The following is a 16,920-nucleotide window of genomic DNA, read 5'->3' on the forward strand; positions in this document are numbered from 1 at the left end:
GCACATATTTTAGTTGCCAGTAAGTGATAGTGTAAATGCGTGTTTGAATGGTTGTCTTGTCTCTATTTTTGCCCAAAATTGGTGGATGAAATGTTCAATTCTTAAAATAGCACAGAAAGTGTTTTTCTTCATTTATTTGTTCTGCTGGCAGACTGCATTCATTTCTAAGTTTTCATAAAATGTATGACAAAAGTATTAACATGCTGACAACAGACTCAATATAGCCTATATATGTGTATATATATATATATATATATATATATATATATATATATATATATATATATATATATATATATATATATATATATATATATATATATATATATATATATATATGTGTATATATATATATATATATATATATATATATATATATACATATATATTTATTTTTGCCGCGTGTCTTTCTCTCAACTGTGATTGGATTTTTATGCCCTTTCCCTAACATAATAAAAAAAAAAATTAAAAAAAAAATAATAATAATAATAATTATTATTATTATCCGTTATTATTATTATTATTATTATTATTGGGCAGCATGGTGGGTGACTGGTTAACACGTCCACCACCAAGTGCAGAGGACGTGAGATTGAGTCCGGGCTTCGGCCTTCCTGGGTGGAGTTTGCATGTTCTCCCCGTGCTTGTGTGGGTTTTCTCCGGGTGCTCCGGTTTCCTCCCACATTCCAAAGACATGCATGTCAAGTTAATTGTACACTCCAAATTGTCCATAGGTGTGATTGTGAGTGTGGTTGTTTGTCTCTGTGCGCCCTGCGATTAGCTGGCAACCAGTTCAGGGTGTACCCCGCCTACTGCCCGAAGCCAGCTGGGATAGGCTCCAGCACGACCCTTGTGAGGACAAGCGGTTAAGAAAATGGATGGATGGATTCTTATTATTATCAACATCTTTTTTTAACAATTCCATACAGCGGGTATGATTTGCTGTTGCAGCCATTGAGACTAAAGAGAAATTATACAAAGTTACTTATTTTAGAAGATAAAACTGTCGATACACAGATTTTGAGAAACATTCAGGGTGACACCAGCATCCATACCTGCCATTGTTTCATCTACTATACTCCTAATGATTTAACCTTCTGTTTCCCAGAAGCAGCAATGCACATGACAAAAAAAAGTTAATCTTGCACTGTAATGAATTTAAACAACCACTTAGCGAGCATAATACTGCCTATTCATCTCCATGAATACGCCTCTCTGTAAACTGACCTGCTTAAAGTGCTGTCTCCAAAAGGCTGGCCACTACTTGTCAGTGTGCCTGCTGCCCAAAGAAACATCTTTCACTGCACTATGTGGAACCGCTGGCGCGAGTCATGGCACTACAGTATGTCTGACACATATCCTCAATCGCCTGGTCTGTGGTGGTCCTCTGCTTTCACTCTCTTGGCTTAGTTAAGCTCGTTCATATGAAGAAATAAACACTTATTGCTGCACCGACGCTCTAATTCCATGCAAAATTGTGGCATCTCTCCAGTTCCTATAGAAAATGCAACCATAAGAATCTCCCACTCCCACCAACCCAAGCACTTCGCCAGACTATGATATTTCCTCCGTTAAACAGACAGATTGGACCGGTAATCACCACTGAAAGGTACATAAACAGAGCAGCTGATTTCTGTACCTAACTCCCTCTCCTCCTAGCCTCCACCATTCACTCCAATAATCCTAAATGGTCCCGAAGGCTTGTTTATGGGCTCGTCTTACGCTGTGTTTGATCTGAGAACTTGCCCACACATACATGCATGGACACACACACACATACACAGACGCACACACACATACACACTGCACGACAACTAGCCAACATTTAACAGTAATTGTGCAAGCAGCCTACACATAAAGATAATCTTGTTGATTTTGAGCTAGACTCCCGCCTTCCAACAAACTCAGCAAAAGGCTGATTATCGGATGCCTCTCAAAATTATTATGACCCCTCATCCTGAAAACAGTTGTGGACGATTATTGCAAATGAACAGTTTCAACATTTAAATAAAAATCTAACAGTGTGGCAGACACTAAATATGTCAGATGTTAAAAAATATTTTTGTGTGTGCCAGACTTGAGTTAGCTTCTTAGCAATCTCAAAGTCCAAACTGTAGTTCAGATATATATGATTCCTGATAACTCCACATAACAGAAGCTTTCTTTGAAAATATTTAACATTAACAATTGTCGTCCCAATCTTTCCCCAAGCAGCTTGGGGAGGGTTAAACCTCACACCACAGGATAATCGTTAGACCAAATCAGATAATTGCGGCTTTGCTGACTTTGGTCTGAGCAGGTAGCGATTGAGATCAAAATCAGACAGATTATCTTTACGTGCATATCCTCTTACAATTTAATGCTGATGGCTTGTCAGCACCCCACACAACAGATGAAGGTGAGGGGGGGAAGGTGGTGAACTTGATGAGAACATGGAAACATGCTGGAAGGGGAATGACAAAGTGGCCAGAACACAGACAGTCTGATGCTTGGGGTAGTTTTCTGCTAATTAATAGCAGATTAAACTCTCCATCCATATAGCTGACATCTCAGGTAGAATTTCCATACCATACCACCTTATTTATAAAGCACATTAAAATGGCAAAGTTAAAACCAAAGGACTGTACAGGTTAAAGGAGAGAACAAGCAAATAACACGTAAAAAAAAAACCTCTCATCTAATATTCCGAGGCATGCAGCTGTGCATGTCAAAGTTTAAATCTAGCTGTGCTTTGACACCTTCCAGGCATGCAAACAAAGGTTTTGAGTAGTCAGGATTGTTTCACTGCAAAGGCAGGTACCCTGTAAAAAAATAATAATACAAAAAAGAAGAAGAAAGAAAAACAAAAAAAGAATAGAAATCCTAAAATAGCAGAATTTTTATTCCTATATTTTTTCCTATATTTTTAAAATATCATTTAATTTTCAAAAATAGACTGTGATCTTATATAGTGAATGTAAAATAACATGAAATCACAGTAACTGTGAAACCACACAATATTTCTGTTCTTTTACCAAGAAACACAATACAAATACAAATATTTATAGTTAAAATATGTTCACAATTTAATCTTAATTTCACAAATATTGTCTGTTATTTTAGGGAATGTACTTTAAAATACAACTTCAAAAAACTCTTTAAAAAAAAGAAGAAAAACATTTTAATTTACTGAGAAATTAAGAGGAAACATTTGTATTTATACGATAAATTAATTGACTAGTGTTTTTTTTTATTTAATTGAAAATAACTACAGTTAATGTAATGTCCTAGACAGTAACATTCATTGACATTGTATTAACATTGATTTTGAAAGGACATCTAAAGAGAAATGGGGAAAGGGGAAACCTTTAGAGGGTAAATAATATGCAAAGCAAAGAATTGGACTTGAATTTACAGGGATGCTGCAGTGCCTCTGCTGCAGCACTACCAACTAAGTACACATTTCATGTGATCTAAAATGACTAGTACTGTCAGGCGATTAAAAAAATGTATCTCAGAAATTACAGGAATTTTATTAATTAATTAATCTATTTTAATCTCATATCTGCTAAAGGTACGTAAAGAGATTTGAGGGCCTTGTAACTGGTGGGTAACTGCTATATAAATGAATTACCATAACAATTAATTGTTGCCATTTAAAACCCCATAGTTTTTCATTGTCATTAACAACTATCAGCACATTTCTGAAATTTTAAGCATTACTACTGGTAATACAATGTTTACTTATCATATTTCTAGGTAATTTAATTGTTTTAAAGTGTGATGATGATGTTTCTAATTAAACATTAAAAACAACCTGAAAATAAATACAAACTGTATTTTAATTACGAAAAAAAAGTTAATTTTGCTGAGAAGTAAGTTTCTGTTAATTCACTGTATTTTTTTGGCACCCCTGCAGCTGCTGAAAAAAATATAATAAAAAAAACCCCAAACATGTTATTATTTTTTTTTTTTTACAGTGTAGATTTAACTCTTATCTGCATAAAAGTAGAAGGGGACACTATGTTTTCTTGAAGTAGATCCTAGGGGGAGCAAATACAGCATAAAGAAAATTGGTCAAAGCATTGAGCCTTGAGGTTCTCCACAGTGACACAGTGACTGACACAGACGCTTGTTTCAAACAGGTATGACCAAAAACAGCATGCTCTAAATGAGAAAGCTAAGAACTGTTATCGCAGCAAATTTCAAACATGTTGGGGTGCAATAGGTTTTTTTTAATTGTTTTTTTTTAATTTAAAAAAAAGCATTTTTTACAGTGAAGGGTTTCATATGGGAAATAAATTCCTCTAATTGCGAGACAAAAGCTCATAATGGCTGAAAGTGGCAGTGCGGATGACCTTAGTAATGGAGAGGGGTTGGTATTACTTTGTCAATAAATTGTTCAGACCGAAGTGGACATTATAATTGTGTACTGAATGCCAGTATTTCCCTGTAACCTGTAGTACTAGTAACTGTCCAGTAAAAACAATCAAATTCACATCATCGTACACACATCTGCTAATTCATGTGTATAGACCAGCACACACACAAACCCCATGCCTGCTTTGTCAGAAAACCACAAAAATCGGTCACTGTGTAGCTGGCAGCTTAAAATGTGAAAAAAAGATATTGCGCATAACATCACTCACCATGTACATACTCGCTCAGTACGCACATCCATCACATTAAAAGACGAGCACAGGCCAAATTGTTCAGTCCTGCGTTGTGCTTCATAACATCGCTGACATTTCTTCATGTGAAACCGCTATGAGCTCCATGTGTTTTAGTGGAGGAGATGCTGTGGTTTCAGGGAGCAGGAGACTGGGAATGGATCTTTGTGCACATGTGGTGGTGAATAGTGATGCTGCTTCAAAGACAAACCTCCCTGTATCACACTCGCATGATGCATGCCCCGCGTACACCGTCTTGGTCATCACACATGGCTCTCAGACAAGGGTGACAAATGAGTCTTTCCTGTAAGTATCAGCTTCTAAAGCTACATTCGCTTTTGCGTAGCCCTGCGTGTCTTCTACTTTTCTTTTTATCCTCAGTGCTTGACACCCCTCAGGGAAACGTGAGGAGAACTGGTGCTGGTGGTCGGGAGGGCAGGATGTCAGCATGTAGATCGGGGTTCGGTTGCAGCAGCTTTCGGGACGTTTGTGTGAAGTCGTTCCTAAATTAGTCTCAAATGAGTGACTTGCCAGCACACGTGGCGCACCACCAAACCTGAGATATGTCTATAAGCCAGTTGAGACTTAGGAAATGAGCAACTCAGTATGGGAAACATGTGTTGACCTATCCAGTTTAAAGCCATCAAGCACGTGAAAAGTCAAACTTTTGGCCACATGTCACATGAAGGCAAATAATGAGTTCAGTTAATTACTTGACAATACATAAAAGAAATGTAATCACAAGTGGGTATTCTGATATTAACTAATTTGCTGCCATTGACAGCTATAGACGTCAAAAATTCATTTGAAATATTTCTATTAGTTTAACATTTTTTTTCAATTTTTAACATTTTAACAAGAATATGAAAACCTAGATTTTTTTTGTACATTTAGAACAGATATAAAATCTGTGATTAATCGTGAGTTAACTAGTGAAGTCATGCAATTAATTACGATTACAAATTGTAATCGCCTGATGCCCCTAATTTTTAATAATCTTTTCTTTAAAAAATAAAAATAAAAATGTTGTAATTTTTATTTTTAATAATCTTTTTATTTCTTTAAAAAAAAAGATTACGAAAAATGAGTGCCGTCCAGCGATTACAATTTTTGATCGTAATTAATCGCATGACTTCACTGGTTAACTCAGGATTAATCACAAATTTTTTATCTGTTATAATACAATAAAAAAAATCTAGGTTTTCCTACTTTTGTTAACAAAAGTAGGAAAAAATGTTATACTAATAGAAATAGTTCAAATTAATTTTTGACGTCTATAGCCGTCAATGGCAGTGAATGAGTTCATATGATGCATTTTTATTCAACTTCAATGGAAAATAAAAGACATACATCACATGCGAGAAAGCATGGCTACTGTACAGTGATTGTAAGGGCCGCATACGCTCTAGCTCAGTGGTGGGCAAACTCAGTCCTCGAGGGCCGGAGTCCTGCAGGTTTTGGATGTTTCCCTTCTCCAATACAGCTGATACATGATCAGTTCATCAGCAAGCTCTACATAATGGGCTCTGCACACGGAAGGCGACGTCGCTCGCTCTCAATTCATTTCCTATGGAAGCAGGGCGACAAGGCGAAAATCGCCTTCCCCCTCCCCCTCAGCCACACGCGACATTCGTGCATGTGAAAAATCGCGTGCATACACGTAGTCGTGCACGCGTTGGACCGCGACACGGTACTAGAAAGTTGAAACATGTTCATCTTTTCCGTCGCCGGGCCTTCAAACAATCAACGAAGGTTTCATTGATGAGCCAATGAACGCAGGGCATGCTACACAGTGGGCCATCTGCTGCCGCCGTCGCGGCTGCCACGTCCTGTGTGTTGAAGACCTGGGAGGCGACGAGGTATGTATTTTGCTGTCGCTTGTCACCTCCCATGTGTGGGTACCTCCAAAACCTACAGGACTCCATATGGAGTTAAAATAATGCTAAAACCCCACAAACACAAAACGGGATTTACTCACATCCAGCAATTCGCAAACAGAATCAGTGTGTTTTTCAAATGCAAAACATCATTCACAAAGTAATGCATTTTGTTCTACACATACAAAGAAACATATCTTCAATTACAAAAAATATTTTTAAAGTATGCAACAAAAATCTTTCAAGTACAAAAAATATATATTTCAAGTGCAAACTAAAATATTTCAAGTATGAAAAAATATCTTTCAAGTGCAAAAACAATCCTTCACGTACGAAAAAAGCAATTCTACAACTACGGAAAACAGTCATGTGACTTTTGGCACTAATATTCTGCCGAGCAGATCTAAGCGCATAAGCCCCAAGATCCACACGAGCAATGCCAGTAAACTTTCCAGCAGGAGGGTTAAAAATATTTGATTTTGAAAAGGGACTGGATTCTCTCTGTTACAACGACGGGCCCTTTACGTATGTCAAGATGCTAATGATTTGGGTCGCGTAGCGCTGATGCTAAATCGATAAGTTAACAAAATGAGTAATTGGAAAGATTCTTTGCAAAGGGGAAAAGATTTGTGCTACATAAAATACACAGTGGATTCGCGTTTGTTGTTGTTGTAGCCTTTTATTAATCAGCACCCCCTAAAAATCATTTATATTACACCTGCCTTAGGACCGTAACTCATCACTGGTCAGACTACCGGTTTCATTTCTCGAACGATCTAAATGGCTAAAATGGACTTTGTTGTATTCATTCTTTTTTTATTTTCTTTTATAGCTTGTGTGTGGCTGACGCATGTGTTATTAGCCCATACAGGATGAGTCGCAGTTACAGTACAAGATCTGGCACAGTTATGGTGCAAAAGAACAAGCATGGACCTGGAGAGATGAAAATGGCCGGTCATACTCTTACAACTAGCTTAAATGCTACGGAAATGACCATTTTGAGACTGGTGCAAAGAGCTACTTGGTTGTGTTGACTTTGACTTTGCATGGATACAACTCTCTCCCTCTCTCTGTCTTGTCTCTGTCTCTGTCTCTGTCTCTGTCTCTGTCTCTGTCTCTGTCTCTGTCTCTGTCTCTGTCTCTCTCTCTCTCTCTCTCTCTCTCTCTATACATGTAACAATATGTGCTTTTTGAGGTAGTCAAAAGTTTTGATTTGTAATTTACAACACAAACGTAAAAAACACGTACATAAATTTGTCTCGCTTTAGTGTGCGGTAACGTTTTAACATAACATGAAATGTACGGTATCTGGCCAGCTCCAATATTAGCATAGCCTAAGTAGTAACCCACATTAATAAAACACTTGAAGATATGATCTCGATACTAAAAATACTAAAACATATTTATTGTATAACACTACTACTACTACTACTACTACCACTACGATTAATAATTAAAAAAAATATATATAAATAAATAATAACAAATACATTATTTTTTTATTAACAAAGGATGTTAGTATTGTGAGAAATATTACTATTAAAAGAGCACACAACATACAGCACAAGTGGCTCAAAACAACTTCAAAAAATATTTTGTACTGTACGCAGCATTACAATGCATGTGGGCCTGTGTTTCACGTGACATCCTTAACACCATGTTTCTCGCCATGTCAAAGTTCACCACGCTACAAATGAGGACAAATGTGATGAGATGAAAGAAAGTGATAGCCTTACTTGTGCATGTGTGCTCGATTGTCTGTGAGGACTTTCCTGCCTTTCAGAAGTCTAAGCCCTGCTCAGGATGTAGTTATGGAGCGCTAATTTGCCAGCAGTTTGATTACAGACTTTCGGTGGACCCCCGCTAAACACATGGACTCTTTCTCTCTCTCTCTCTCTCTCTCTCTCTCTCTCCCTCTCTCTCCTCCCTCTCTCTTTCTCTCTCTCTCTCTCTTTCTCTCTCTAGTCATTGATCTATCAGCTGCCATTAGTGGTGGGAGGATGGCACTGATTGGAACCAGAAGGAGACAAAATGATGTCACATAACCTCACTTTACTGCCAGAGTGCTCATCTTCAACACACACACACGCACACACACACATAGACATCCATGAAAGCACACGCTCACTTACATTGGGCCTTGTCTACATGACTGACACATTCATTGAAAAAGTAACAAAGGCTTATAGATATTTTTTAGTGTCTCATGGGCCCAAAAAAGTGAACTCCTTCAAACTGCCCACATTTTATGAAATGTGATTAATGGTGAGGCTTAAGAGTTTGACACAAGATTTAATACAACGATATCCTCTTATCTTACAATTTACATTTCTTTAATTCAATATAACAGAACACAAACGCTACCCGGCCATCTTTAGAGGATGTACTACAGTTTACCATTGACAGTAATCCATTAGTGTGTGCAGCGTTTCCAGACTGAAAGTGGATCTCTTTATTACCACTGACAGTTGCTCATTTTCTTTAAATATAGGCCCGAGTCACTCATAAATCATTTTTTAAAGTCCAGATAGAGCGCAAGCCACCAGGCATCATGGATACAAACCACACGCTGGCAGGCAAACTGTGTGTGCGCGTGCGTGTGCCAGAGTAAAAGAGACACAGTCTCGATGGCACTGTGCTTTGGCAAACAAAGAGGGCAACAACCGTGCTTTTGATTGAAATAGCATGCTTTTGTTCAAGTTACCTTTTCTGTAACATTTCATTGACATTTTTATTCTGGGCTATAGACAGTCAGAATTGCATGAATCTGTACGTGCAGAGAACATGCATGCAACAACAAAAAGCAAATTTCATTATTAATTTCTTAACATTTGATAACTATTTCAACAGTGTTTAGTAGGAAGATTTTTATGCTGACAGTGATGATCTTGAGTCAATGCGCAAATGTTTTTGTTTGTTTCTGACCCTGTAGCAACACAGTGGTATAGTGGTTAGACTGCTGCTTCACAGTCGTGAGGGCCTGAGTTTGAATCTCAGCTCAGACTGTCTTGTGTGAAGTTTGCATGTGCTCACCAGTGCTGTACTGTAGAGTAAATGGCTGGAAGTTTCTGGTGCCTTCTGGAATTCTCTATTTAGTAACTATTGTTCATGTTTAGTGGTTAGTTGAAAATTCAGCATTGAAGTATATTAGACACATTTTTTGTGAGTAGACTGTAGACTTAACCGGCAACTTTGATTTCTCTGGTTGGAATTTGTGGGAATATGTGTACCGTCATGATTTATTTGAATATTCAATATTGTCACCCTCTTAAAATAATTTCCCAAGTTACTTTTTTGCAAAAAAATATTTTGATGCCTAAATCATCTCCTCATGATGCAAATGGTTAAATTTTTATGTGTTTCCTGAAAAATCTGAAAAAAATGACGTAGGCGATTACTTTAAGAAGGCATTGAATACAAAGTTTTACCCTTTACAGGCTGCTCATTGAAATTATGTTCAGTAACACTTTTTTGTCAGTCCAATACCAGTTTGAGTACTCAAGTCTTTAGTAGTCACCGATGCCAATACTAATACCATAAGTACTTTGGATACGTAAAAATGATCCAAATAATGAATGACAGATGATTTTAAAGAAATACCTATGTACTCCAACGTAGCATTTTTCCTTAAGATTTCTAATGTGTATTTCCTGACTGTAAAATGGAAGTAAGTACTGATACCGTGAAATAAGGCCAGGTTTTGGCCCAATACCGATACCTGGTATCGGTACTCGCCCATCCCTAATTACACTTAAAAACAAATCTTAGACAAGACCTCTTAAGTTTATCTCAAAGATAATAAAAATAATATTCACAATAATGATGTTTCTGGCCATATTTTCCTGCTTAAATGGAGGGGATCATATTTCTATTACCATAATTTGAAGTTACCAGATATGGCTCCCTGAAAATTGATACTGCTGGCTCCAAAACAAAAATTCTTGCTACATGGTTGGCATTTCCCGATTCCAATTCTATGCTCAGTCTGCACCGTCTAAATTGTAACCCATGGCCAGACTTTCCGCATTTTGACAGTTGAACCTTTCCTGAGAGGTCACTCTTACTTGAATAACATTCAGTCCAGCTCAGACTCAGCTGGTATCAAACAAATCATACCCTGTAATCCCATTTTACAGAGACACAGCAATGAACATTTTGATTAGGGCCTGCTGGAAGTATTCAGAGGGCAACCCCTGCCCCTCCCAGCTCTTCACTTCAGACAGTGGCCCCTTCTAAGCAGCTCATCTCGCCCCGGCTCTGCTTTGCTCCCAGCTATGATTGACATGTGAATTACAGTGTGTGGTGATGATGATAATAAGTGTGCTAACCGGGGCCAGGCCTGCGTCTTGCTGCCAAAAGCCAATCCAAGCAGGGCTGGCCTGAAAGACAACCGCTGTGACCATTTGAAGAGTCAAATAAAAATGACAAGCTAACTGTTAAAGAACTGCTGATTTTTCACATGTTGTTTTGAAAGAGTTTGCGGCTCCACTGGCTTTCTATTCTCCGAAATTTTCACTTCTCCACCCAGCCACATCCAGATATATGAAACCCATCATTTATAAGAGCAATCTAAAAATAATTTCCCTCCACAATAGAAAAAAAAGTGTTCAGAATGATTGCCCTCAGTGGGAACAAAACATACCGAGACGTGTGACAGAACGCTTGACAACAACTTCCGACCGCACACACGCACAAAAGCAATGGATTTCCTCCTAAATTATCACTATGCCTGCAAAGCGTGCATGCAAAATAACTCTTCAAAATTCTGCTAACAACTTGAAAGTAAGTTTACGTTTCAGGGCCAGCATTGTTAGGAATTATTCCATCCAAACAGCACGCTATACTGTATTATACTAGCTTTACATTATGGTATTAGGAAATTACAGTGTAACACCCTGTGGATTTCTTTTCCAGCCACTCACAGAGAACTACGGGTATCCCCGTTCCCAGGGATCTAAAGTATTCCCAACTTGCCAAAGCCCTGTGGATCCTCGTGCCCTTTTGCATTAGAGTCTGCATTGGCAGCGCAGACCGTCTTAGCCTTCACTAACAGAAGCCTCTCCACTGAGATGGCGAGTCTGACTTTCATTACCAATTACGTCTGTTTTTGTTTCTTTGAACCACAATCGTTTACCACACAGTTACTGCCAGGGACAGAAAGGAAAGGAGAGAAAAAGCAGTTTTCTTCAACAAAAAAAAATAGCAATCAAAACAAAAGAGATAAACATGTATTCAGGATTAGGATGAGAAAGTGTTGCGGATGGACTTAGATCGTGTCCAAATAGGAGAGGCTTAGGAAAAAGGAGACAAAAGAGGGTTAAAATAATTCACAACACATTTGTGGTGAGAGAAGCGGCTGCGTCTTGGCTTGGCAGAAAGACTCTTCTCATCTTTTCCTCTTACCCTCATCGCTCCTTATTCTCTTGGCCAAGGTGAGGCACACACAACCCGCAAAGGCTGGTTGCCCTGGCATATGAGCCATTAAATCTCCCCAAACTGTGGGAAGGCAGTACAAGGCTCCACGAACGCTGCCAGCCCACAGGCCTGAAGTTGGAGCACAGAGGTTATACATTAAAAGTATAGACAACACATGCTCAGTCTCTCGAGAGGATGACTACTGCAATTCTTGGTCATTCTCCAAAAATTAAACTAAACCATAAATTTGAAGAGTCTTCAAAGAGCTAAAAAGTAAACACAGTGTAGTCATATTAAAGGACTATGGCAGGCATTTAATATTTCCGTGTGGTTGAAAAGACAGGAAAAAAATGATTGCTCAATTGAAGTAACGGAAACCTTATGATATTTTTTTTCATGGGTCCCCAGATTTTGAACTACACACTATGATGTGGTTTGAAAACATTTGTCATGTTGACAAGAAATCATATTGATGCCAATATGATCATAAAAATCCAGCAATAATAAATTTATTGATCACCCTGAAATCAAGCAAACAAGCAATTATATGTGGTTTATCATTTCTAGGTAAGGGGGGTGTTCTTTTTATAGTAAAGTGACCTTTTTTTAAAACAGCGTAATTGAGGATCATTAATGTTCATAAACTGAACCTTGACACAAGAAAACATTTTTGATTGTAAAATTGAATTATCTTTATTCAGAAAATGAGTTATTATTTTAATCATGTATAGTTTGTTTTGGGTGTAAGGTACTTTTTTTAAATCGTAATTATTCACATGATTTCAACTGCGAACTCATGATTTTTTTGCAAATGTTATATCTGTTCTAAATGTACAATAAAATATACAATGAAATAAAATGTTAAACTAATAAAAATGTATATTTTAGTAATTGATACAGTAATTATCATCATAAAAAGGAGTTAAAATTAAAAAGATGTGCTGTGCCGTAAAAAAATGAGTGTGATATTAATTTGTGTTGAGTAAATTTTTCTGCCACTAGATGGCATAATTGCATTTATAAGACATTGGTGATAGCCAAGTGCATTTTTCTTATCATATTAAGAGCTATCTAATCTTAAACATGAAATAAATTGGGGAATTCTGCACATTTTTAAAATTGTAACATACAATTTGACCACAGTCTAAAAAAATTGCAATGATCAACAGAGAAAGAACGGGAAGCCTGGCGGTTCGCTAATTAGTGCCTCTGAGTTTCTTAATTGGAAAAAAGAAAAAATGCCTTTGGAGGTAAGTACATGGTAAGGCAGGTGCAACTCTAACTGGAAGGCCATTTTAGCCAATGAAAAACCTGAATATTTTCCTGGCTGAGATTATTGTGAATCAAGGAAAAGTGGAACAATTCTCTATACATTAAATTACGCAAACTATCAAACAACATCGTCTCATGTGTCAGTCAGCTTTTTCTCAGATCCACCATCGACATCCACATACTGGACATGGAAAAACATTTTTGCAGGCGCACTCCAAAATCTTCAAAAAAATCTTCAAGGCAATGTTTTTAATTTTTGGTTCCTGTTGGTGTCTTTATCATTCAGCCGTGTACAGCCAAGTTAAGATGTTTTTTTTTCTCCCCATCAAAAAGTTTCAGAGTTTCTCAGGTGTGAGAATTTGATGATTTTTAACAGAAAATCAAAGGTCAGTGAACCAATGTGTGCCCCAAACATCAACAGCTCACACTAACGCTCCCATTAAGAGCTGCCGAAGCTGCTGCATTGTGTCAAGAAATTGTGCAGACAGCTGCACCAGCAAGGACGGGACAAGAGGGAGCTTATGAGTTACAGATGGGACATTACACACATGCATGCAACTGATGAAATGTCAAGGTCAAAAGAATTTGTCGCCCTAATCAGTCATGTAGGATTTTACTGCGTGCGTTCTACTCTTGACTTCATCATTCTTCCACATCAACGCTGGAGGTTTTGGCACACTCACTTTACATGACTGAGTGCCAGAGTGAATAACAAACATCCAATTTGTTGACTGAAGGAACAACTGTTGAAAACAATGAGAACAGCATATAAAGTGTGCACCAGATGAGCTCTCAATAATTGCTTGATTGATTGCATTATTTGACCAAATACAAAAAGAAAAGAAAGAAAGGGACTCGTATGTCATTACTGCTACAATGCACTAAGTGTTTACAGCATTTCATACTCAAACACTCCACATATTTCACAGCTGACGGCTGCTGGAAGTTTGACACTTGGCAGCGAGCGGGCATCCGCTCCCGCAGCCCGTGCCCAGAATAACCCTCACACTCCCCGACACACAAACACATACTAACTGCTCAGCATCAGGACCTAAGTTAAAACAAACCATCAGGAGGTCCCGTCACATCCACTCAGCACTTAGCAGCGGACAGACAGCCCTGTTTATACACTCGCATTCACATATTATTTTGGTGCGCATGTACTGGCTAAAAGTGCAGAAAGACGCCCGCCGTGGGTGCCAGCTTGCTTGCGATTACTGCTGGGCACCAGCTTTCGCACATAAGCAGGCACGCAAGTGTGCTATAGACACACCAAGTGAATCGAGCTTGTAATGTTGTCAAAATAACACCCATTTATTGACTTGATGTGTGCATAAAGGTCAAAGTACATCATACAGTGTAGACAAAACTGACATCACTCATTAATCCAAGATTTCAGGGGTGGGTAAAAACTTAATTTAGTGATTTTTCACATTATGAATTTAATAAATTGCACACTTTTATTATAAAATGATCTTTGAAACTGTTTCACACATTATAGTTGTTGGATATTTTATTAACTACTGACTTTTCATAAATGCCCAGTGAGCCTGCTCAAATATGAATATAAAAAAATGAAATTAGCTTTAGTCATTCCTGGTCAAAATGGTAAAATGTCGAGCGCTCACTAAAAAAGGAAAGAGTCTGCATTAAAGCAATTTATTATGCAAAATGTAACGTTTTAAGGGGGTCGTCAAGTGGAAAATCTACAATAATTTTACCATGTCCTACAATTGAATGGCCATCTGTGGTGTCCAAAACTTTTTCCTTTGAGGGCCGCATACAGATTAATCAAAGAGTGCCAGCGCCACCTTAGTTTTGTTTTTTGTTTTTAAAGATTTTTAGCTATTTTTTAACAAGACAGTTCGTGATTTTTCATGATTTTGGGGTGGCCCACAGCCCTGTATCACGCTATAGATCCGCCCCAGCCCTGAGTAAAGTGAAAGTCAACCTGAAACATTTATTGACAATAATATGTGACCTCACTAGTCTAAAAATGACATTCTGATTAATATTACATTTTTGGAATATGAGTTATGAAGCAAAATCCAGCCGTTTTTATCCATCTCAGGGGGCGGTCATTTTGCCACTTGTTGTCAACTGACGATAACATCGAAGTTGCTCAGGGCTCAGGAACAACCAATCAGATCTCACCTGTTTTCAGAAGCTGCGAGGTGATTGGTTGTTACCTGAGACCTAAGCAACATTGACGTCAGTCTACAGCAAGTGGCAAAATGGCCGTCTCATGAGATGGATAAAAATGGCTGGATTTTGTTGCTTAACTCATATTCCACTTATGCAATATTAACCAGAACACCGTATTTAGACTAGTGGGGCTGCCTAAAACTAATTATTGTAAAAAATAATAATAATAATAATATGGGGTTGACTTGATTCACTGCAATACATTTAATTTATAATCTTTCAGTTCCTATCAGATGACACATGTTTAAAAGCCAATAACCCTTTTGGCATGTTGAATCATACACAGACAATAACTGGGTTATTATCGGTTTGATGATGCAAAACAAATCACACAACTTCCGCATTAACGACAACCTGAGTGAGGCCCGTGTCAAATAGAATTTGAGCCTCATGCTTCCCCACGCTGTTTATTGCGCGTAATTAAAGGAAACAAGCATGTCTTGCATGGGACAAAGGCAGATTGGTGCTGGATTGAGAATCAAGCAACCACAATGATCTTCCTGTTTGGTTTAGGAGCGAGACAGACATCACTTGAACGCACTTCACCATTCAACTGACATCACATAATCTCATGATGGTGATTTATAGGCTGTTTACGATGACAGTAGCATCTCCCAAAAATATAAGGAAGGCAAGAAAATCTCTGACGTATGTTCGTTCATGAATAAGGCCTGTGCTTAGTTATGTTTGTAGTTGCAGGTTTCTCTGTAGACCGCAGGTTTATTGGGATGCACTTTGAAAGCAAATGACAAACTGGGAGAGAATAAACATAAATCCAAACTGCGGTCCGAAACAGGGTTATGATGACAGAGAACATGTGATTTCTGTTGGTCATAGTTCTCCATTTCCCGGCTGTTGTCAGAGATTTCCATCACTAACCAAACCAACCGTGCTGTAAACACAGCGCTCATTTGTTTTCTCCTCAGAGCAATTATATCATGTGATTTAAAACATTTTAAATAGAGCCCGCGCCGACTTTTATTTGTGTAAAGCGGATCTATTTCATGTCGAGCAGTAATGTAATAATCCCGAGCTGTCATTACGGCCCAGTTCCCTCAGTGCGCCAAACTCCATCTGATCTCCTCATTTATGAGAAACAGACTATGGCGCACAAAATCACCGGTCACCACGAAAGAGAGAGAAAAAAGAAACCGACTTTTACACGACAGAAACGCGGGACAAGGAAAGTCTTCAAATTATTATAGGAAATGTTTGCTTCAAAAGAAATGTGGTGATATTTCACATTCCAGATGGTCTGAATAAACAGACGAAAATATTTGTACCGCTAATTAACCATTAGTGCTCCTAAATGTCCTCTCTATTTATGCATATCTCTTAAAAGCAACAGAAAAACATTCAATATGGTTTAAGCAAAGCAAAGCACTTCGGACATTTAATTCAATCAAACATACTCAAGAGGTTTCATCGTCTGTTAGACAATTTCCATTTTACTGGATTTGCAGTTTTAGTTGTTTTTTTTTTTTTTTGGGGGGGGGGGGGGT

This window comes from Vanacampus margaritifer, chromosome 10 (genome assembly GCF_051991255.1).
Source record: "Vanacampus margaritifer isolate UIUO_Vmar chromosome 10, RoL_Vmar_1.0, whole genome shotgun sequence".
Lineage (NCBI taxonomy): Eukaryota > Metazoa > Chordata > Actinopteri > Syngnathiformes > Syngnathidae > Vanacampus > Vanacampus margaritifer.